This window comes from Chiloscyllium punctatum, chromosome X (genome assembly GCF_047496795.1).
Source record: "Chiloscyllium punctatum isolate Juve2018m chromosome X, sChiPun1.3, whole genome shotgun sequence".
Classification (NCBI taxonomy): domain Eukaryota; kingdom Metazoa; phylum Chordata; class Chondrichthyes; order Orectolobiformes; family Hemiscylliidae; genus Chiloscyllium; species Chiloscyllium punctatum.
The window spans coordinates 2,283,215-2,299,894 of NC_092791.1; positions in this window are offsets into that span (position 1 = coordinate 2,283,215).

Consider the following 16,680-nt stretch of genomic DNA (forward strand, 5'->3'; position numbering starts at 1 on the left):
CAACAGAGGGCGAGAAACAGAGGGGCTGAAACAGAGGGGCTGAAACAGAGGGTATGAAACAGAGGGTCTGAAACAGAGGTTCTGAAACAGAGGGGCTGAAAAAGAGGGCGTGAAACAGAGGGCGCGAAACAGAGGGCGAGAAACAGAGGGTCTGAAACAGAGGGGAAGAAACAGAGGGGCTGAAACAGAGGGCGAGAAACAGAGGGTCTGAGACAGAGTGTCTGAAACAGAGGGCGTGAAACAGAGGGCACGAAACAGGGGGTCTGCAACAGAGGGCGAGAAACAGAGGGCGAGAAACAGATGGCGAGAAACAGAGTGGCTGAAACAGATGGTCTGAAACAGAGGGGCTGTAACAGAGGGCGAAAAACAGAGCGGCTGAAACAGAGGGGCTGAAACAGAGGGCGAGAAACAGAGGGCGCGAAACAGATGGCGAGAAACAGAGTGGCTGAAACAGATGGTCTGAAACAGAGGGGCTGTAACAGAGGGCGAAAAACAGAGCGGCTGAAACAGAGGGTCTGAAACAGAGGGACTGAAACAGAGGGTCTGAAACAGAGGGTCTGAAACAGAGGGTCTGAAACAGAGGGCGAAAAACAGAGGGTCTGAAACAGAGGTTCTGAAACAGAGGGTCTGAAACAGCGGGCATGAAACAGAGGGTCTGATACAGAGGGTCTGCAACAGAGGGCGTGAAACAGAGGGCGAGAAACAGAGGGGCTGGAACAGAGGGGCTGAAACAGAGGGGCTGAAACAGAGGGGCTGAAACAGAGGGCGCGAAACAGAGGGTCTGAAACAGAGGGCGAGAAACAGAGGGTCTGAAACAGAGGCTCTGAAACAGCGGTGCTGAAGCAGAGGGCGAGAAACAGAGGTTCTGAAACAGAGGGGCTGAAACAGAGGGCGAGAAACAGAGAGTCTGTAACAGAGGGGCTGAAATAGAGGGCGCCAACCAGAGGGTCTGAAACAGAGGATCTGAAACAGAGGGCAAGAAACAGAGGGGCTGAAACAGAGGGGCTGAAACAGAGGGGCTGAAACAGATGGGCTGAAACAGAGGGCGCGAAACAGAGGGTCTGAAACAGAGGGGCTGAAACAGAGGGGCTGAAACAGAGGGCGCGAAACAGAGGGTATGCAACAGAGGGCGAGAAACAGAGGGGCTGAAACAGAGGGGCTGAAACAGAGGGTATGAAACAGAGGGTCTGAAACAGAGGTTCTGAAACAGAGGGGCTGAAAAAGAGGGCGTGAAACAGAGGGCGCGAAACAGAGGGCGAGAAACAGAGGGTCTGAAACAGAGGGGAAGAAACAGAGGGGCTGAAACAGAGGGCGAGAAACAGAGGGTCTGAGACAGAGTGTCTGAAACAGAGGGCGTGAAACAGAGGGCACGAAACAGGGGGTCTGCAACAGAGGGCGAGAAACAGAGGGCGAGAAACAGATGGCGAGAAACAGAGTGGCTGAAACAGATGGTCTGAAACAGAGGGGCTGTAACAGAGGGCGAAAAACAGAGCGGCTGAAACAGAGGGGCTGAAACAGAGGGCGAGAAACAGAGGGCGCGAAACAGATGGCGAGAAACAGAGTGGCTGAAACAGATGGTCTGAAACAGAGGGGCTGTAACAGAGGGCGAAAAACAGAGCGGCTGAAACAGAGGGTCTGAAACAGAGGGACTGAAACAGAGGGTCTGAAACAGAGGGTCTGAAACAGAGGGTCTGAAACAGAGGGCGAAAAACAGAGGGTCTGAAACAGAGGTTCTGAAACAGAGGGTCTGAAACAGCGGGCATGAAACAGAGGGTCTGATACAGAGGGTCTGCAACAGAGGGCGTGAAACAGAGGGCGAGAAACAGAGGGGCTGGAACAGAGGGGCTGAAACAGAGGGGCTGAAACAGAGGGGCTGAAACAGAGGGCGCGAAACAGAGGGTCTGAAACAGAGGGCGAGAAACAGAGGGTCTGAAACAGAGGCTCTGAAACAGCGGTGCTGAAGCAGAGGGCGAGAAACAGAGGTTCTGAAACAGAGGGGCTGAAACAGAGGGCGAGAAACAGAGAGTCTGTAACAGAGGGGCTGAAATAGAGGGCGCCAACCAGAGGGTCTGAAACAGAGGGCGCGAAACAGAGGGCGTGAAACAGAGAGCGAGAAACAGAGGGGCTGAAACAGAGGGGCTGAAACAGAGGGTCTGAAACAGAGGGTCTGAAACAGAGGGTCTGAAACAGAGGGTCTGAAACAGAGGGGCTGAAACAGAGGGTCTGAAACAGAGGGACTGAAACAGAGGGTCTGAAACAGAGGGTCTGAAACAGAGGGTCTGAAACAGAGGGGCTGAAACAGAGGGCGAGAAACAGAGTGTCTGAAACAGAGGGCCTGAAACAGAGGGTCTGAAACAGAGGGCGAGAAACAGAGGGTGAGAAACAGAGGGTCTGAAACAGAGGGTCTGAAACAGAGGGGCTGGAACAGAGGGCGAGAAACAGAGGGTCTGAAACAGAGGGGCTGAAACAGAGGGCGCGAAACAGAGGGTCTGAAACAGAGGGGCTGAAACAGAGGGGATGAAACAGAGGGCGAGAAACAGAGGGTCTGAAACAGAGGGTCTGAAACAGAGGGTCTGAAACAGAGGGTGGGAAACAGAGTGTCTGAAGCAGAGGGTTTGAAACAGGGGGGCTGAAACAGAGGGTGCCAAACAGAGGGTCCGAAACAGAGTGGCTGAAACAGAGGGGCTGAAACAGAGGGAGCGAAACAGAGGGTCTGGAACAGAGGGGCTGAAACAGAGGGCGCGAAACAGAGTGTCTGAAACAGAGAGCGCGAATCAGAGGGTGCGAAACAGAGGGTCTGAAACAGAGGGTCTGAAACAGAGGGGCTGAAACAGAGGGTCTGAAACAGAGGGGCTGAAACAGAGGGTCTGAAACAGAGGGACTGAAACAGAGGGTCTGAAACAGAGGGTCTGAAACAGAGGGTCTGAAACAGAGGGCGAGAAACAGAGGGTCTGAAACAGAGGGTCTGAAACAGAGGGGCTGAAACAGAGGGCCTGAAACAGAGGGTCTGAAACAGAGTGCGAGAAACAGAGGGCGAGAAACAGAGGTTCTGAAACAGAGGGTCTGAAACAGAGGGGCTGAAACAGAGGGGCTGAAACAGAGGGTCTGAAACAGAGGGTCTGAAACAGAGGGTCTGAAACAGAGGGTGGGAAACAGAGTGTCTGAAACAGAGGGTTTGAAACAGGGGGGCTGAAACAGAGGGTCTGAAACAGAGGGACTGAAACAGAGGGTCTGAAACAGAGGGTCTGAAACAGAGGGTCTGAAACAGAGGGCGAAAAACAGAGGGTCTGAAACAGAGGGTCTGAAACAGAGGGGCTGAAACAGAGGGCCTGAAACAGTGGGTCTGAAACAGAGTGCGAGAAACCGAGGGCGAGAAACAGAGGTTCTGAAACAGAGGGTCTGAAACAGAGGGGCTGAAACAGAGGGTCTGAAACTGAGAGGCTGAAACAGAGGGGCTAAAACAGAGTGCGAGAAACAGAGGGGCTGAAACAGAGGGGCTGAAACAGAGGGTCCGAAACAGAGGGCGAGAAACAGAGGGGCCAAAACAGAGGGCGAGAAACAAAGGGTCTGAAACAGAGGGTCAGAAACAGAGGGTCTGAAACAGAGGGTCAGAAACAGAGGGTCTGAAACAGAGGGCGCGAAACAGAGAGCATGAAACAGAGGGCGCGAAACAGAGGGTCTGAAACAGAGGGTCTGAAACAGAGGGTCTGAAATAGAGGGTGGGAAACAGAGTATCTGAAACAGAGTGTTTGAAACAGAAGGGCTGAAACAGAGGGTGCGAAACAGAGGGTGCGAAACAGAGTGGCTGAAACAGAGGGGCTGAAACAGAGGGCGCGAAACAGAGGGTCTGAAACAGAGGGGCTGAAACAGAGGGCGGGAAACAGAGGGTCTGAAACAGAGCGCGCGAAACAGAGGGTGCGAAACAGAGGGTCTGAAACAGAGGGGCTGAAACAGAGGGGCTGAAACAGAGGGTCTGAAACAGAGGGACTGAAACAGAGGGTCTGAAACAGAGGGTCTGAAACAGAGGGTCTGAAACAGAGGGGCTGAAACAGAGGGCGAGAAACAGAGTGTCTGAAACAGAGGGCCTGAAACGGAGGGTCTGAAACAGAGGGCGAGAAACAGAGGGTGAGAAACAGAGGGTCTGAAACAGAGGGTCTGAAACAGAGGGGCTGGAACAGAGGGCGAGAAACAGAGGGTCTGAAACAGAGGGGCTGAAACAGAGGGCGCGAAACAGAGGGTCTGAAACAGAGGGGCTAAAACAGAGGGGCTGAAACAGAGGGCGAGAAACAGAGGGTCTGAAACAGAGGGTCTGAAACAGAGGGTCTGAAACAGAGGGTGGGAAACAGAGTGTCTGAAGCAGAGGGTTTGAAACAGGGGGGCTGAAACAGAGGGTGCGAAACAGAGGGTCCGAAACAGAGTGGCTGAAACAGAGGGGCTGAAACAGAGGGCGCGAAACAGAGGGTCTGGAACAGAGGGGCTGAAACAGAGGGCGCGAAACAGAGTGTCTGAAACAGAGAGCGCGAAACAGAGGGTGCGAAACAGAGGGTCTGAAACAGAGGGTCTGAAACAGAGGGGCTGAAACAGAGGGTCTGAAACAGAGGGACTGAAACAGAGGGTCTGAAACAGAGGGTCTGAAACAGAGGGCGAGAAAAAGAGGGTCTGAAACAGAGGGCGAGAAACAGAGGGTCTGAAACAGAGGGTCTGAAACAGAGGGGCTGAAACAGAGGGCCTGAAACAGAGGGTCTGAAACAGAGTGCGAGAAACAGAGGGCGAGAAACAGAGGTTCTGAAACAGAGGGTCTGAAACAGAGGGGCTGAAACAGAGGGTCTGAAACAGAGGGTCTGACACAGAGGGTCTGAAACAGAGGGTGGGAAACAGAGTGTCTGAAACAGAGGGTTTGAAACAGGGGGGCTGAAACAGAGGGTGCGAAACAGAGGGTCCGAAACAGAGTGTCTGAAACAGAGAGCGCGAAACAGAGGGTGCGAAACAGAGGGTCTGAAACAGAGGGTCTGAAACAGAGGGGCTGAAACAGAGGGTCTGAAACAGAGGGACTGAAACAGAGGGTCTGAAACAGAGGGTCTGAAACAGAGGGTCTGAAACAGAGGGCGAAAAACAGAGGGTCTGAAACAGAAGGTCTGAAACAGAGGGGCTGAAACAGAGGGCCTGAAACAGTGGGTCTGAAACAGAGTGCGAGAAACAGAGGGCGAGAAACAGAGGTTCTGAAACAGAGGGTCTGAAACAGAGGGGCTGAAACAGAGGGTCTGAAACTGAGAGGCTGAAACAGAGGGGCTAAAACAGAGTGCGAGAAACAGAGGGGCTGAAACAGAGGGGCTGAAACAGAGGGTCCGAAACAGAGGGCGAGAAACAGAGGGGCCAAAACAGAGGGCGAGAAACAAAGGGTCCGAAACAGAGTGCGAGAAACAGAGGGGCCGAAACAGAGGGCGAGAAACAGAGGGTCTCAAACAGAGGGTTTGAAACAGAGGGTCTGAAACAGAGGGCAAGAAACAGAGGGTCTGAAGCAGAGGGTCTGAAACAGAGGGTCAGAAACAGAGGGTCTGAAACAGAGGGCGCGAAACAGAGAGCATGAAACAGAGGGCGCGAAACAGAGGGTCTGAAACAGAGGGTCTGAAACAGAGGGGCTGAAACAGAGTGTGAGAAACAGAGGGCGAGAAACAGAGGGTCTGAAACAGAGGGTCTGAAACAGAGGGTCTGAAACAGAGGGTGGGAAACAGAGTATCTGAAACAGAGGGTTTGAAACAGAGGGGCTGAAACAGAGGGTGCGAAACAGAGGGTCTGAAACAGAGTGGCTGAAACAGAGGGGCTGAAACAGAGGGCGCGAAACAGAGGGTCTGAAACAGAGGGGCTGAAACAGAGGGCGCGAAACAGAGGATCTGAAACAGAGCGCGCGAAACAGAGGGTGCGAAACAGAGGGTCTGAAACAGAGGGTCTGAAACAGAGGGGCTGAAACAGAGGGTCTGAAACAGAGGGACTGAAACAGAGGGTCTGAAACAGAGGGTCTGAATCAGAGGGGCTGAAACAGAGGGCGAGAAACAGAGTGTCTGAAACAGAGGGCCTGAAACAGAGGGTCTGAAACAGAGGGCGAGAAACAGAGGGCGAGAAACAGAGGGTCTGAAACAGAGGGTCTGAAACAGAGGGGCTGAAACAGAGGGCGAGAAACAGAGGGTCTGAAACAGAGGGGCTGAAACAGAGGGCGCGAAACAGAGGGTCTGAAACAGAGGGGCTGAAACAGAGGGGCTGAAACAGAGGGCGCGAAACAGAGGGTCTGAAACACAGGGGCTGAAACAGATGGGCTGAAACAGAGTGCGAGAAACAAAGGGGCTGAAACAGACGGTCCGAAACAGAGGGCGAGAAACAGAGGGGCCAAAACAGAGGGCGAGAAACAAAGGGGCCGAAACAGATTGCGAGAAACAGAGGGGCCGAAACAGAGGGTTTGAAACAGAGGGTCTGAAACAGAGGGTTTGAAACAGATGGTCTGAAACAGAGGGCGAGATACAGACGGTCTGAAGCAGAGGGTCTGAAACAGAGGGCGTGAAACTGAGGGTCTGAAACAGAGGTGCTGAAACAGAGGGCGCGAAACAGAGATTATGAAATAGAGGGTGCGAAACGGGGGCGCGAAACAGAGGGTCTGAAACAGAGGGGCTGAAACAGAGGGGCTGAAACAGAGGGTCTGAAACAGAGGGGCTGAAACAGAGGGCGCGAAACAGAGGGTCTGAAACTGAGGGTCTGAAACAGAGGGTCTGAAACAGAGGGTCTGAAACAGAGGGCGAGAAACAGAGGGACTGAAACAGAGGGTCTGAATCAGCGGGTCTGAAACAGAGGGGCTGAAACAGAGGGTCTGAAACAGAGGGACTGAAACAGAGGGTCTGAAACAGAGGGGCTGAAACAGAGGGACTGAAACAGAGGGCGCGAAACAGAGGGTCTGAAACAGAGGGGCTGAAACAGAGGGGCTGAAACAGAGTGCGAGAAACAGAGGGGCTGAAACAGACGGTCCGAAACAGAGGGCGAGAAACAGAGGGGCCAAAACAGAGGGCGAGAAACAAAGGGGCCGAAACAGATTGCGAGAAACACAGGGGCCGAAACAGAGGGCGAGAAACAGACGGTCTGAAGCATAGGGTCTGAAACAGAGGGCGTGAAACTGAGGGTCTGAAACAGAGGGGCTGAAACAGAGGGCGCGAAACAGAGAGTCTGAAATAGAGGGTGCGAAACAGGGGGCGTGAAACAGAGGGTCTGAAACAGAGGGGCTGAAACAGAGGGGCTGAAACAGAGGGTCTGAAACAGAGGGGCTGAAACAGAGGGCGCGAAACAGAGGGTCTGAAACTGAGGGTCTGAAACAGAGGGTCTGAAACTGAGGGTCTGAAACAGAGGGCGAGAAACAGAGGGACTGAAACAGAGGGTCTGAAACAGCGGGTCTGAAACAGAGGGGCTGAAACAGAGGGTCTGAAACAGAGGGACTGAAACAGAGGGTCTGAAACAGAGGGTCTGAAACAGAAGGGCTGAAACAGAGGGCACGAAACAGAGGGTCTGAAACAGAGGGTCTGAAACAGACGGTCTGAAACCGAGGGCGAGAAAGAGAGGGGCTGAAATAGAGGGCGCGAAACAGAGGGTCTGAAACAGAGGGGCTGAAACAGAGGGCGCGAAACAGAGGTTCTGAAACAGAGGGCGCGAAACAGAGGGCGAGAATCAGAGGGTCTGAAACAGAGGGTCAGAAACAGAGGGTCTGAAACAGAGGGGCTGAAACAGAGGGGCTGAAACAGAGGGCGAGAAACAGAGGGGCTGAAAGAGAGGGGCTGAAACAGAGGGTCTGAAACAGAGGCGGCGAAACAGTGTCCGAAACAGAGAGCGAGAAACAGAGGGGCCAAAACAGAGGGCGAGAAACAGAGGGGCCGAAACAGAGGGCGAGAAACAGAGGGGCCAAAACAGAGGACGAGAAACAGAGGGGCCGAAACAGAGGGCGAGAAACAGAAGGGCCGAAACAGAGGGCGAGAAACAGTGGGTCTGAAAGAGAGGGCCTGAAACAGAGGGTCTGAAACAGAGGGTCTGAAACAGAGGGGCCGAAACAGAGGGTGAGAAACAGAGGGTCTGAAACAGAGGGTCTGAAACAGAGGGGCTGAAACAGAGGGCGAGAAACAGAGTGTCTGAAACAGAGGGCCTGAAACAGAGGGTCTGAAACAGAGAGCGAGAAACAGAGGGTGAGAAACAGAGGGTCTGAAACAGAGGGTCTGAAACAGAGGGGCTGGAACAGAGGGTCTGAAACAGAGGGTCTGAAACAGAGGGCGAAAAACAGAGGGTCTGAAACAGAGGGTCTGAAACAGAGGGCCTGAAACAGAGGGCCTGAAACAGTGGGTCTGAAACAGAGTGCGAGAAACAGAGGGCGAGAAACAGAGGTTCTGAAACAGAGGGTCTGAAACAGAGGGGCTGAAACAGAGGGTCTGAAACTGAGAGGCTGAAACAGAGGGGCTAAAACAGAGTGCGAGAAACAGAGGGGCTGAAACAGAGGGGCTGAAACAGAGGGTCCGAAACAGAGGGCGAGAAACAGAGGGGCCAAAACAGAGGGCGAGAAACAAAGGGTCCGAAACAGAGTGCGAGAAACAGAGGGGCCGAAACAGAGGGCGAGAAACAGAGGGTCTCAAACAGAGGGTTTGAAACAGAGGGTCTGAAACAGAGGGCAAGAAACAGAGGGTCTGAAGCAGAGGGTCTGAAACAGAGGGTCAGAAACAGAGGGTCTGAAACAGAGGGCGCGAAACAGAGAGCACGAAACAGAGGGCGCGAAACAGAGGGTCTGAAACAGAGGGTCTGAAACAGAGGGGCTGAAACAGAGTGTGAGAAACAGAGGGCGAGAAACAGAGGGTCTGAAACAGAGGGTCTGAAACAGAGGGTCTGAAACAGAGGGTGGGAAACAGAGTATCTGAAACAGAGGGTTTGAAACAGAGGGGCTGAAACAGAGGGTGCGAAACAGAGGGTCTGAAACAGAGTGGCTGAAACAGAGGGGCTGAAACAGAGGGCGCGAAACAGAGGGTCTGAAACAGAGGGGCTGAAACAGAGGGCGCGAAACAGAGGGTCTGAAACAGAGCGCGCGAAACAGAGGGTGCGAAACAGAGGGTCTGAAACAGAGGGTCTGAAACAGAGGGGCTGAAACAGAGGGCGCGAAACAGAGGGCGCGCAACAGAGGGCGAGAAACAGAGGGTCTGAAACAGAGGGTCTGAAACAGAGGGCAAGAAACAGAGGGACTAAAACAGAGGGCGAGAAACAGAGGGTCTGAAACAGAGGGGCTGAAACAGAGGGCGCGAAACAGAGGGTCTGAAACATTGGGGCTGAAACAGAGGGCGCGAAACAGAGGGTCCGAAACAGTGGGCGAGAAACAGAGGGGCTGAAACAGAGGGTCTGAAACAGAGGTCGCGAAACAGAGGGTCTGAAACAGAGGGTCTGCAACAGAGGGCGAGAAACAGAGTACGAGAAACAGAGGGCGAGAAACCGAGGCTCTGAAACAGAGGGTCTGAAACAGAGGGTCTGAAACAGAGGATCTGAAACAGAGGGCAAGAAACAGAGGGGCTGAAACAGAGGGGCTGAAACAGATGGGCTGAAACAGAGGGCGCGAAACAGAGGGTCTGAAACAGAGGGGCTGAAACAGAGGGGCTGAAACAGAGGGCGCGAAACAGAGGGTATGCAACAGAGGGAGAGAAACAGAGGGGCTGAAACAGAGGGGCTGAAACAGAGGGGCTGAAACAGAGGGTATGAAACAGAGGGTCTGAAACAGAGGTTCTGAAACAGAGGGGCTGAAAAAGAGGGCGTGAAACAGAGGGCGCGAAACAGAGGGCGAGAAACAGAGGGTCTGAAACAGAGGGGAAGAAACAGAGGGGCTGAAACAGAGGGCGAGAAACAGAGGGTCTGAGACAGAGTGTCTGAAACAGAGGGCGTGAAACAGAGGGCACGAAACAGGGGGTCTGCAACAGAGGGCGAGAAACAGAGGGCGAGAAACAGATGGCGAGAAACAGAGTGGCTGAAACAGATGGTCTGAAACAGAGGGGCTGTAACAGAGGGCGAAAAACAGAGCGGCTGAAACAGAGGGGCTGAAACAGAGGTGCTGAAACAGCGGGCATGAAACAGAGGGTCTGATACAGAGGGTCTGCAACAGAGGGCGTGAAACAGAGGGCGAGAAACAGAGGGGCTGGAACAGAGGGGCTGAAACAGAGGGGCTGAAACAGAGGGGCTGAAACAGAGGGCGCGAAACAGAGGGTCTGAAACAGAGGGCGAGAAACAGAGGGTCTGAAACAGAGGCTCTGAAACAGCGGTGCTGAAGCAGAGGGCGAGAAACAGAGGTTCTGAAACAGAGGGGCTGAAACAGAGGGCGAGAAACAGAGAGTCTGTAACAGAGGGGCTGAAATAGAGGGCGCCAACCAGAGGGTCTGAAACAGAGGGCGCGAAACAGAGGGCGTGAAACAGAGAGCGAGAAACAGAGGGGCTGAAACAGAGGGGCTGAAACAGAGGGTCTGAAACAGAGGGTCTGAAACAGAGGGGCTGAAACAGAGGGCGCTAAATAGAGGTTCTGAAACAGTGGGTGAGAAACAGAGGGGCTGAAACAGAGGGGCTGAAACAGAGGGGCTGAAACAGAGGGGCTGAAATAGAGGGGCTGAAACAGAGGGTCTGAAACAGAGTGTCTGAAACAGAGGGGCTGAAACAGAGGGGCTGGAACAGAGGGTCTGAAACAGAGGGAGCGAAACAGAGGGTCTGAAACAGAGGGTCTGAAACAGAGGGCGTGAAACAGAGGGTCTGAAACAGAGGGTCTGAAACAGAGGGGCTGAAACAGAGGGCGAGAATCAGAGGGTCTGAAACAGAGCGGCTGAAAAGAGGGTCTGAAGCAGAGGGGCTGAAACAGATGGCGCGAAACAGAGGGTCTGAAACAGAGGGGCTGAAACAGAGGGCGCGAAACAGAGGGCGAGAAACAGAGGGTCTGAAACAGAGGGACTGAAACAGACGGGCTGAAACAGAGGGCGAGAAACAGAGGGTCTGAAACAGAGGGTCTGAAACAGAGGGGCTGAAACAGAGGGGCTGAAACAGAGGGTCTGAAACAGAGGGTCTGAAACAGAGGGTCTGAAACAGAGGGTGGGAAACAGAGTGTCTGAAACAGAGGGTTTGAAACAGGGGAGCTGAAACAGAGGGTGCGAAACAGAGGGTCCGAAACAGAGTGGCTAAAACAGAGGGGCTGAAACAGAGGGCGCGAAACAGAGGGTCTGGAACAGAGGGGCTGAAACAGAGGGCGCGAAACAGAGTGTCTGAAACAGAGAGCGCGAAACAGAGGGTGCGAAACAGAGGGTCTGAAACAGAGGGGCTGAAACAGAGGGGCTGAAACAGAGGGACTGAAACAGAGGGTCTGAAACAGAGGGTCTGAAACAGAGGGCGAGAAACAGAGGGTCTGAAACAGAGGGTCTGAAACAGAGGGGCTGAAACAGAGGGCCTGAAACAGAGGGTCTGAAACAGAGTGCGAGAAACAGAGGGCGAGAAACAGAGGTTCTGAAACAGAGGGTCTGAAACAGAGGGGCTGAAACAGAGGGTCTGAAACTGAGAGGCTGAAACAGAGGGGCTAAAACAGAGTGCGAGAAACAGAGGGCCTGAAACAGAGGGGCTGAAACAGACGGTCCGAAACAGAGGGCGAGAAACAGAGGGGCCAAAACTGAGGGCGAGAAACAAAGGGTCCGAAACAGAATGCGAGAAACAGAGGGGCCGAAACAGAGGGCGAGAAACAGAGGGTCTCAAACAGAGGGTTTGAAACAGAGGGTCTGAAACAGAGGGGCTGAAGCAGAGGGTCTGAAACAGAGGGTCAGAAACAGAGGGTCTGAAACAGAGGGCGCGAAACAGAGAGCATGAAACAGAGGGCGCGAAACAGAGGGTCTGAAACAGAGGGTCTGAAACAGAGGGGCTGAAACAGAGTGTGAGAAACAGAGCGCGAGAAACAGAGGGTCTGAAACAGAGGGTCTGAAACAGAGGGTCTGAAATAGAGGGTGGGAAACAGAGTATCTGAAACAGAGGGTTTGAAACAGAAGGGCTGAAACAGAGGGTGCGAAACAGAGGGTGCGAAACAGAGTGGCTGAAACAGAGGGGCTGAAACAGAGGGCGCGAAACAGAGGGTCTGAAACAGAGGGGCTGAAACAGAGGGCGGGAAACAGAGGGTCTGAAACAGAGCGCGCGAAACAGAGGGTGCGAAACAGAGGGTCTGAAACAGAGGGGCTGAAACAGAGGGGCTGAAACAGAGGGTCTGAAACAGAGGGACTGAAACAGAGGGTCTGAAACAGAGGGTCTGAAACAGAGGGTCTGAAACAGAGGGGCTGAAACAGAGGGCGAGAAACAGAGTGTCTGAAACAGAGGGCCTGAAACGGAGGGTCTGAAACAGAGGGCGAGAAACAGAGGGTGAGAAACAGAGGGTCTGAAACAGAGGGTCTGAAACAGAGGGGCTGGAACAGAGGGCGAGAAACAGAGGGTCTGAAACAGAGGGGCTGAAACAGAGGGCGCGAAACAGAGGGTCTGAAACAGAGGGGCTGAAACAGAGTGGCTGAAACAGAGGGCGAGAAACAGAGGGTCTGAAACAGAGGGTCTGAAACAGAGGGTCTGAAACAGAGGGTGGGAAACAGAGTGTCTGAAGCAGAGGGTTTGAAACAGGGGGGCTGAAACAGAGGGTGCGAAACAGAGGGTCCGAAACAGAGTGGCTGAAACAGAGGGGCTGAAACAGAGGGCGCGAAACAGAGGGTCTGGAACAGAGGGGCTGAAACCGAGGGCGCGAAACAGAGAGCGCGAAACAGAGGGTGCGAAACAGAGGGTCTGAAACAGAGGGTCTGAAACAGAGGGGCTGAAACAGAGGGTCTGAAACAGAGGGACTGAAACAGAGGGTCTGAAACAGAGGGTCTGAAACAGAGGGCGAGAAACAGAGGGTCTGAAACAGAGGGTCTGAAACAGAGGGGCTGAAACAGAGGGCCTGAAACAGAGGGTCTGAAACAGAGTGCGAGAAACAGAGGGCGAGAAACAGAGGTTCTGAAACAGAGGGTCTGAAACAGAGGGGCTGAAACAGAGGGTCTGAAACAGAGGGTCTGACACAGAGGGTCTGAAACAGAGGGTGGGAAACAGAGTGTCTGAAACAGAGGGTTTGAAACAGGGGGGCTGAAACAGAGGGTGCGAAACAGAGGGTCCGAAGCAGAGTGTCTGAAACAGAGAGCGCGAAACAGAGGGTGCGAAACAGAGGGTCTGAAACAGAGGGTCTGAAACAGAGGGGCTGAAACAGAGGGTCTGAAACAGAGGGACTGAAACAGAGGGTCTGAAACAGAGGGTCTGAAACAGAGGGTCTGAAACAGAGGGCGAAAAACAGAGGGTCTGAAACAGAAGGTCTGAAACAGAGGGGCTGAAACAGAGGGCCTGAAACAGTGGGTCTGAAACAGAGTGCGAGAAACAGAGGGCGAGAAACAGAGGTTCTGAAACAGAGGGTCTGAAACAGAGGGGCTGAAACAGAGGGTCTGAAACTGAGAGGCTGAAACAGAGGGGCTAAAACAGAGTGCGAGAAACAGAGGGGCTGAAACAGAGGGGCTGAAACAGAGGGTCCGAAACAGAGGGCGAGAAACAGAGGGGCCAAAACAGAGGGCGAGAAACAAAGGGTCCGAAACAGAGTGCGAGAAACAGAGGGGCCGAAACAGAGGGCGAGAAACAGAGGGTCTCAAACAGAGGGTTTGAAACAGAGGGTCTGAAACAGAGGGCAAGAAACAGAGGGCGAGAAACAGAGGGTCTCAAACAGAGGGTCTGAAGCAGAGGGTCTGAAACAGAGGGTCAGAAACAGAGGGTCTGAAACAGAGGGCGCGAAACAGAGAGCACGAAACAGAGGGCGCGAAACAGAGGGTCTGAAACAGAGGGTCTGAAACAGAGGGTCTGAAACAGAGGGTGGGAAACAGAGTATCTGAAACAGAGGGTTTGAAACAGAGGGGCTGAAACAGAGGGTGCGAAACAGAGGGCGAGAAACAGAGGGCGAGAAACAGAGGGTCTGAAACAGAGGGTCTGAAACAGAGGGTCTGAAACAGAGGGTGGGAAACAGAGTATCTGAAACAGAGGGTTTGAAACAGAGGGGCTGAAACAGAGGGTGCGAAACAGAGGGTCTGAAACAGAGTGGCTGAAACAGAGGGGCTGAAACAGAGGGCGCGAAACAGAGGGTCTGAAACAGAGGGGCTGAAACAGAGGGCGCGAAACAGAGGATCTGAAACAGAGCGCGCGAAACAGAGGGTGCGAAACAGAGGGTCTGAAACAGAGGGTCTGAAACAGAGGGGCTGAAACAGAGGGTCTGAAACAGAGGGACTGAAACAGAGGGTCTGAAACAGAGGGTCTGAATCAGAGGGGCTGAAACAGAGGGCGAGAAACAGAGTGTCTGAAACAGAGGGCCTGAAACAGAGGGTCTGAAACAGAGGGCGAGAAACAGAGGGCGAGAAACAGAGGGTCTGAAACAGAGGGTCTGAAACAGAGGGGCTGAAACAGAGGGCGAGAAACAGAGGGTCTGAAACAGAGGGGCTGAAACAGAGGGCGCGAAACAGAGGGTCTGAAACAGAGGGGCTGAAACAGAGGGGCTGAAACAGAGGGCGCGAAACAGAGGGTCTGAAACACAGGGGCTGAAACAGATGGGCTGAAACAGAGTGCGAGAAACAAAGGGGCTGAAACAGACGGTCCGAAACAGAGGGCGAGAAACAGAGGGGCCAAAACAGAGGGCGAGAAACAAAGGGGCCGAAACAGATTGCGAGAAACAGAGGGGCCGAAACAGAGGGCGAGAAACAGAGGGTCTGAAACAGAGGGTTTGAAACAGATGGTCTGAAACAGAGGGCGAGATACAGACGGTCTGAAGCAGAGGGTCTGAAACAGAGGGCGTGAAACTGAGGGTCTGAAACAGAGGTGCTGAAACAGAGGGCGCGAAACAGAGATTATGAAATAGAGGGTGCGAAACGGGGGCGCGAAACAGAGGGTCTGAAACAGAGGGGCTGAAACAGAGGGGCTGAAACAGAGGGTCTGAAACAGAGGGGCTGAAACAGAGGGCGCGAAACAGAGGGTCTGAAACTGAGGGTCTGAAACAGAGGGTCTGAAACAGAGGGTCTGAAACAGAGGGCGAGAAACAGAGGGACTGAAACAGAGGGTCTGAATCAGCGGGTCTGAAACAGAGGGGCTGAAACAGAGGGTCTGAAACAGAGGGACTGAAACAGAGGGTCTGAAACAGAGGGGCTGAAACAGAGGGACTGAAACAGAGGGCGCGAAACAGAGGGTCTGAAACAGAGGGTCTGAAACAGAGGGGCTGAAACAGAGTGCGAGAAACAGAGGGGCTGAAACAGACGGTCCGAAACAGAGGGCGAGAAACAGAGGGGCCAAAACAGAGGGCGAGAAACAAAGGGGCCGAAACAGATTGCGAGAAACAGAGGGGCCGAAACAGAGGGCGAGAAACAGACGGTCTGAAGCATAGGGTCTGAAACAGAGGGCGTGAAACTGAGGGTCTGAAACAGAGGGGCTGAAACAGAGGGCGCGAAACAGAGAGTCTGAAATAGAGGGTGCGAAACAGGGGGCGTGAAACAGAGGGTCTGAAACAGAGGGGCTGAAACAGAGGGGCTGAAACAGAGGGTCTGAAACAGAGGGGCTGAAACAGAGGGCGCGAAACAGAGGGTCTGAAACTGAGGGTCTGAAACAGAGGGTCTGAAACTGAGGGTCTGAAACAGAGGGCGAGAAACAGAGGGACTGAAACAGAGGGTCTGAAACAGCGGGTCTGAAACAGAGGGGCTGAAACAGAGGGTCTGAAACAGAGGGACTGAAACAGAGGGTCTGAAACAGAGGGTCTGAAACAGAAGGGCTGAAACAGAGGGCACGAAACAGAGGGTCTGAAACAGAGGGTCTGAAACAGAGGGTCTGAAACCGAGGGCGAGAAAGAGAGGGGCTGAAATAGAGGGCGCGAAACAGAGGGTCTGAAACAGAGGGGCTGAAACAGAGGGGCTGAAACAGAGGGCGCGAAACAGAGGGTCTGAAACAGAGGGGCTGAAACAGAGGGCGCGAAACAGAGGTTCTGAAACAGAGGGCGCGAAACAGAGGGCGAGAATCAGAGGGTCTGAAACAGAGGGTCTGAAACAGAGGGTCTGAAACAGAGGGGCTGAAACAGAGGGGCTGAAACAGAGGGCGAGAAACAGAGGGGCTGAAAGAGAGGGGCTGAAACAGAGGGTCTGAAACAGAGGCGGCGAAACAGTGTCCGAAACAGAGAGCGAGAAACAGAGGGGCCAAAACAGAGGGCGAGAAACAGAGGGGCCGATACAGAGGGCGAGAAACAGAGGGGCCAAAACAGAGGACGAGAAACAGAGGGGCCGAAACAGAGGGCGAGAAACAGAAGGGCCGAAACAGAGGGCGAGAAACAGTGGGTCTGAAAGAGAGGGCCTGAAACAGAGGGTCTGAAACAGAGGGTCTGAAACAGAGGGGCTAAAACAGAGTGCGAGAAACAGAGGGGCTGAAACAGAGGGGCTGAAACAGAGGGTCCGAAACAGAGGGCGAGAAACAGAGGGGCCAAAACAGAGGGCGAGAAACAAAGGGTCCGAAACAGAGTGCGAGAAACAGAGGGGCCGAAACAGAGGGCGAGAAACAGAGGGTCTCAAACAGAGGGTTTGAAACAGAGGGTCT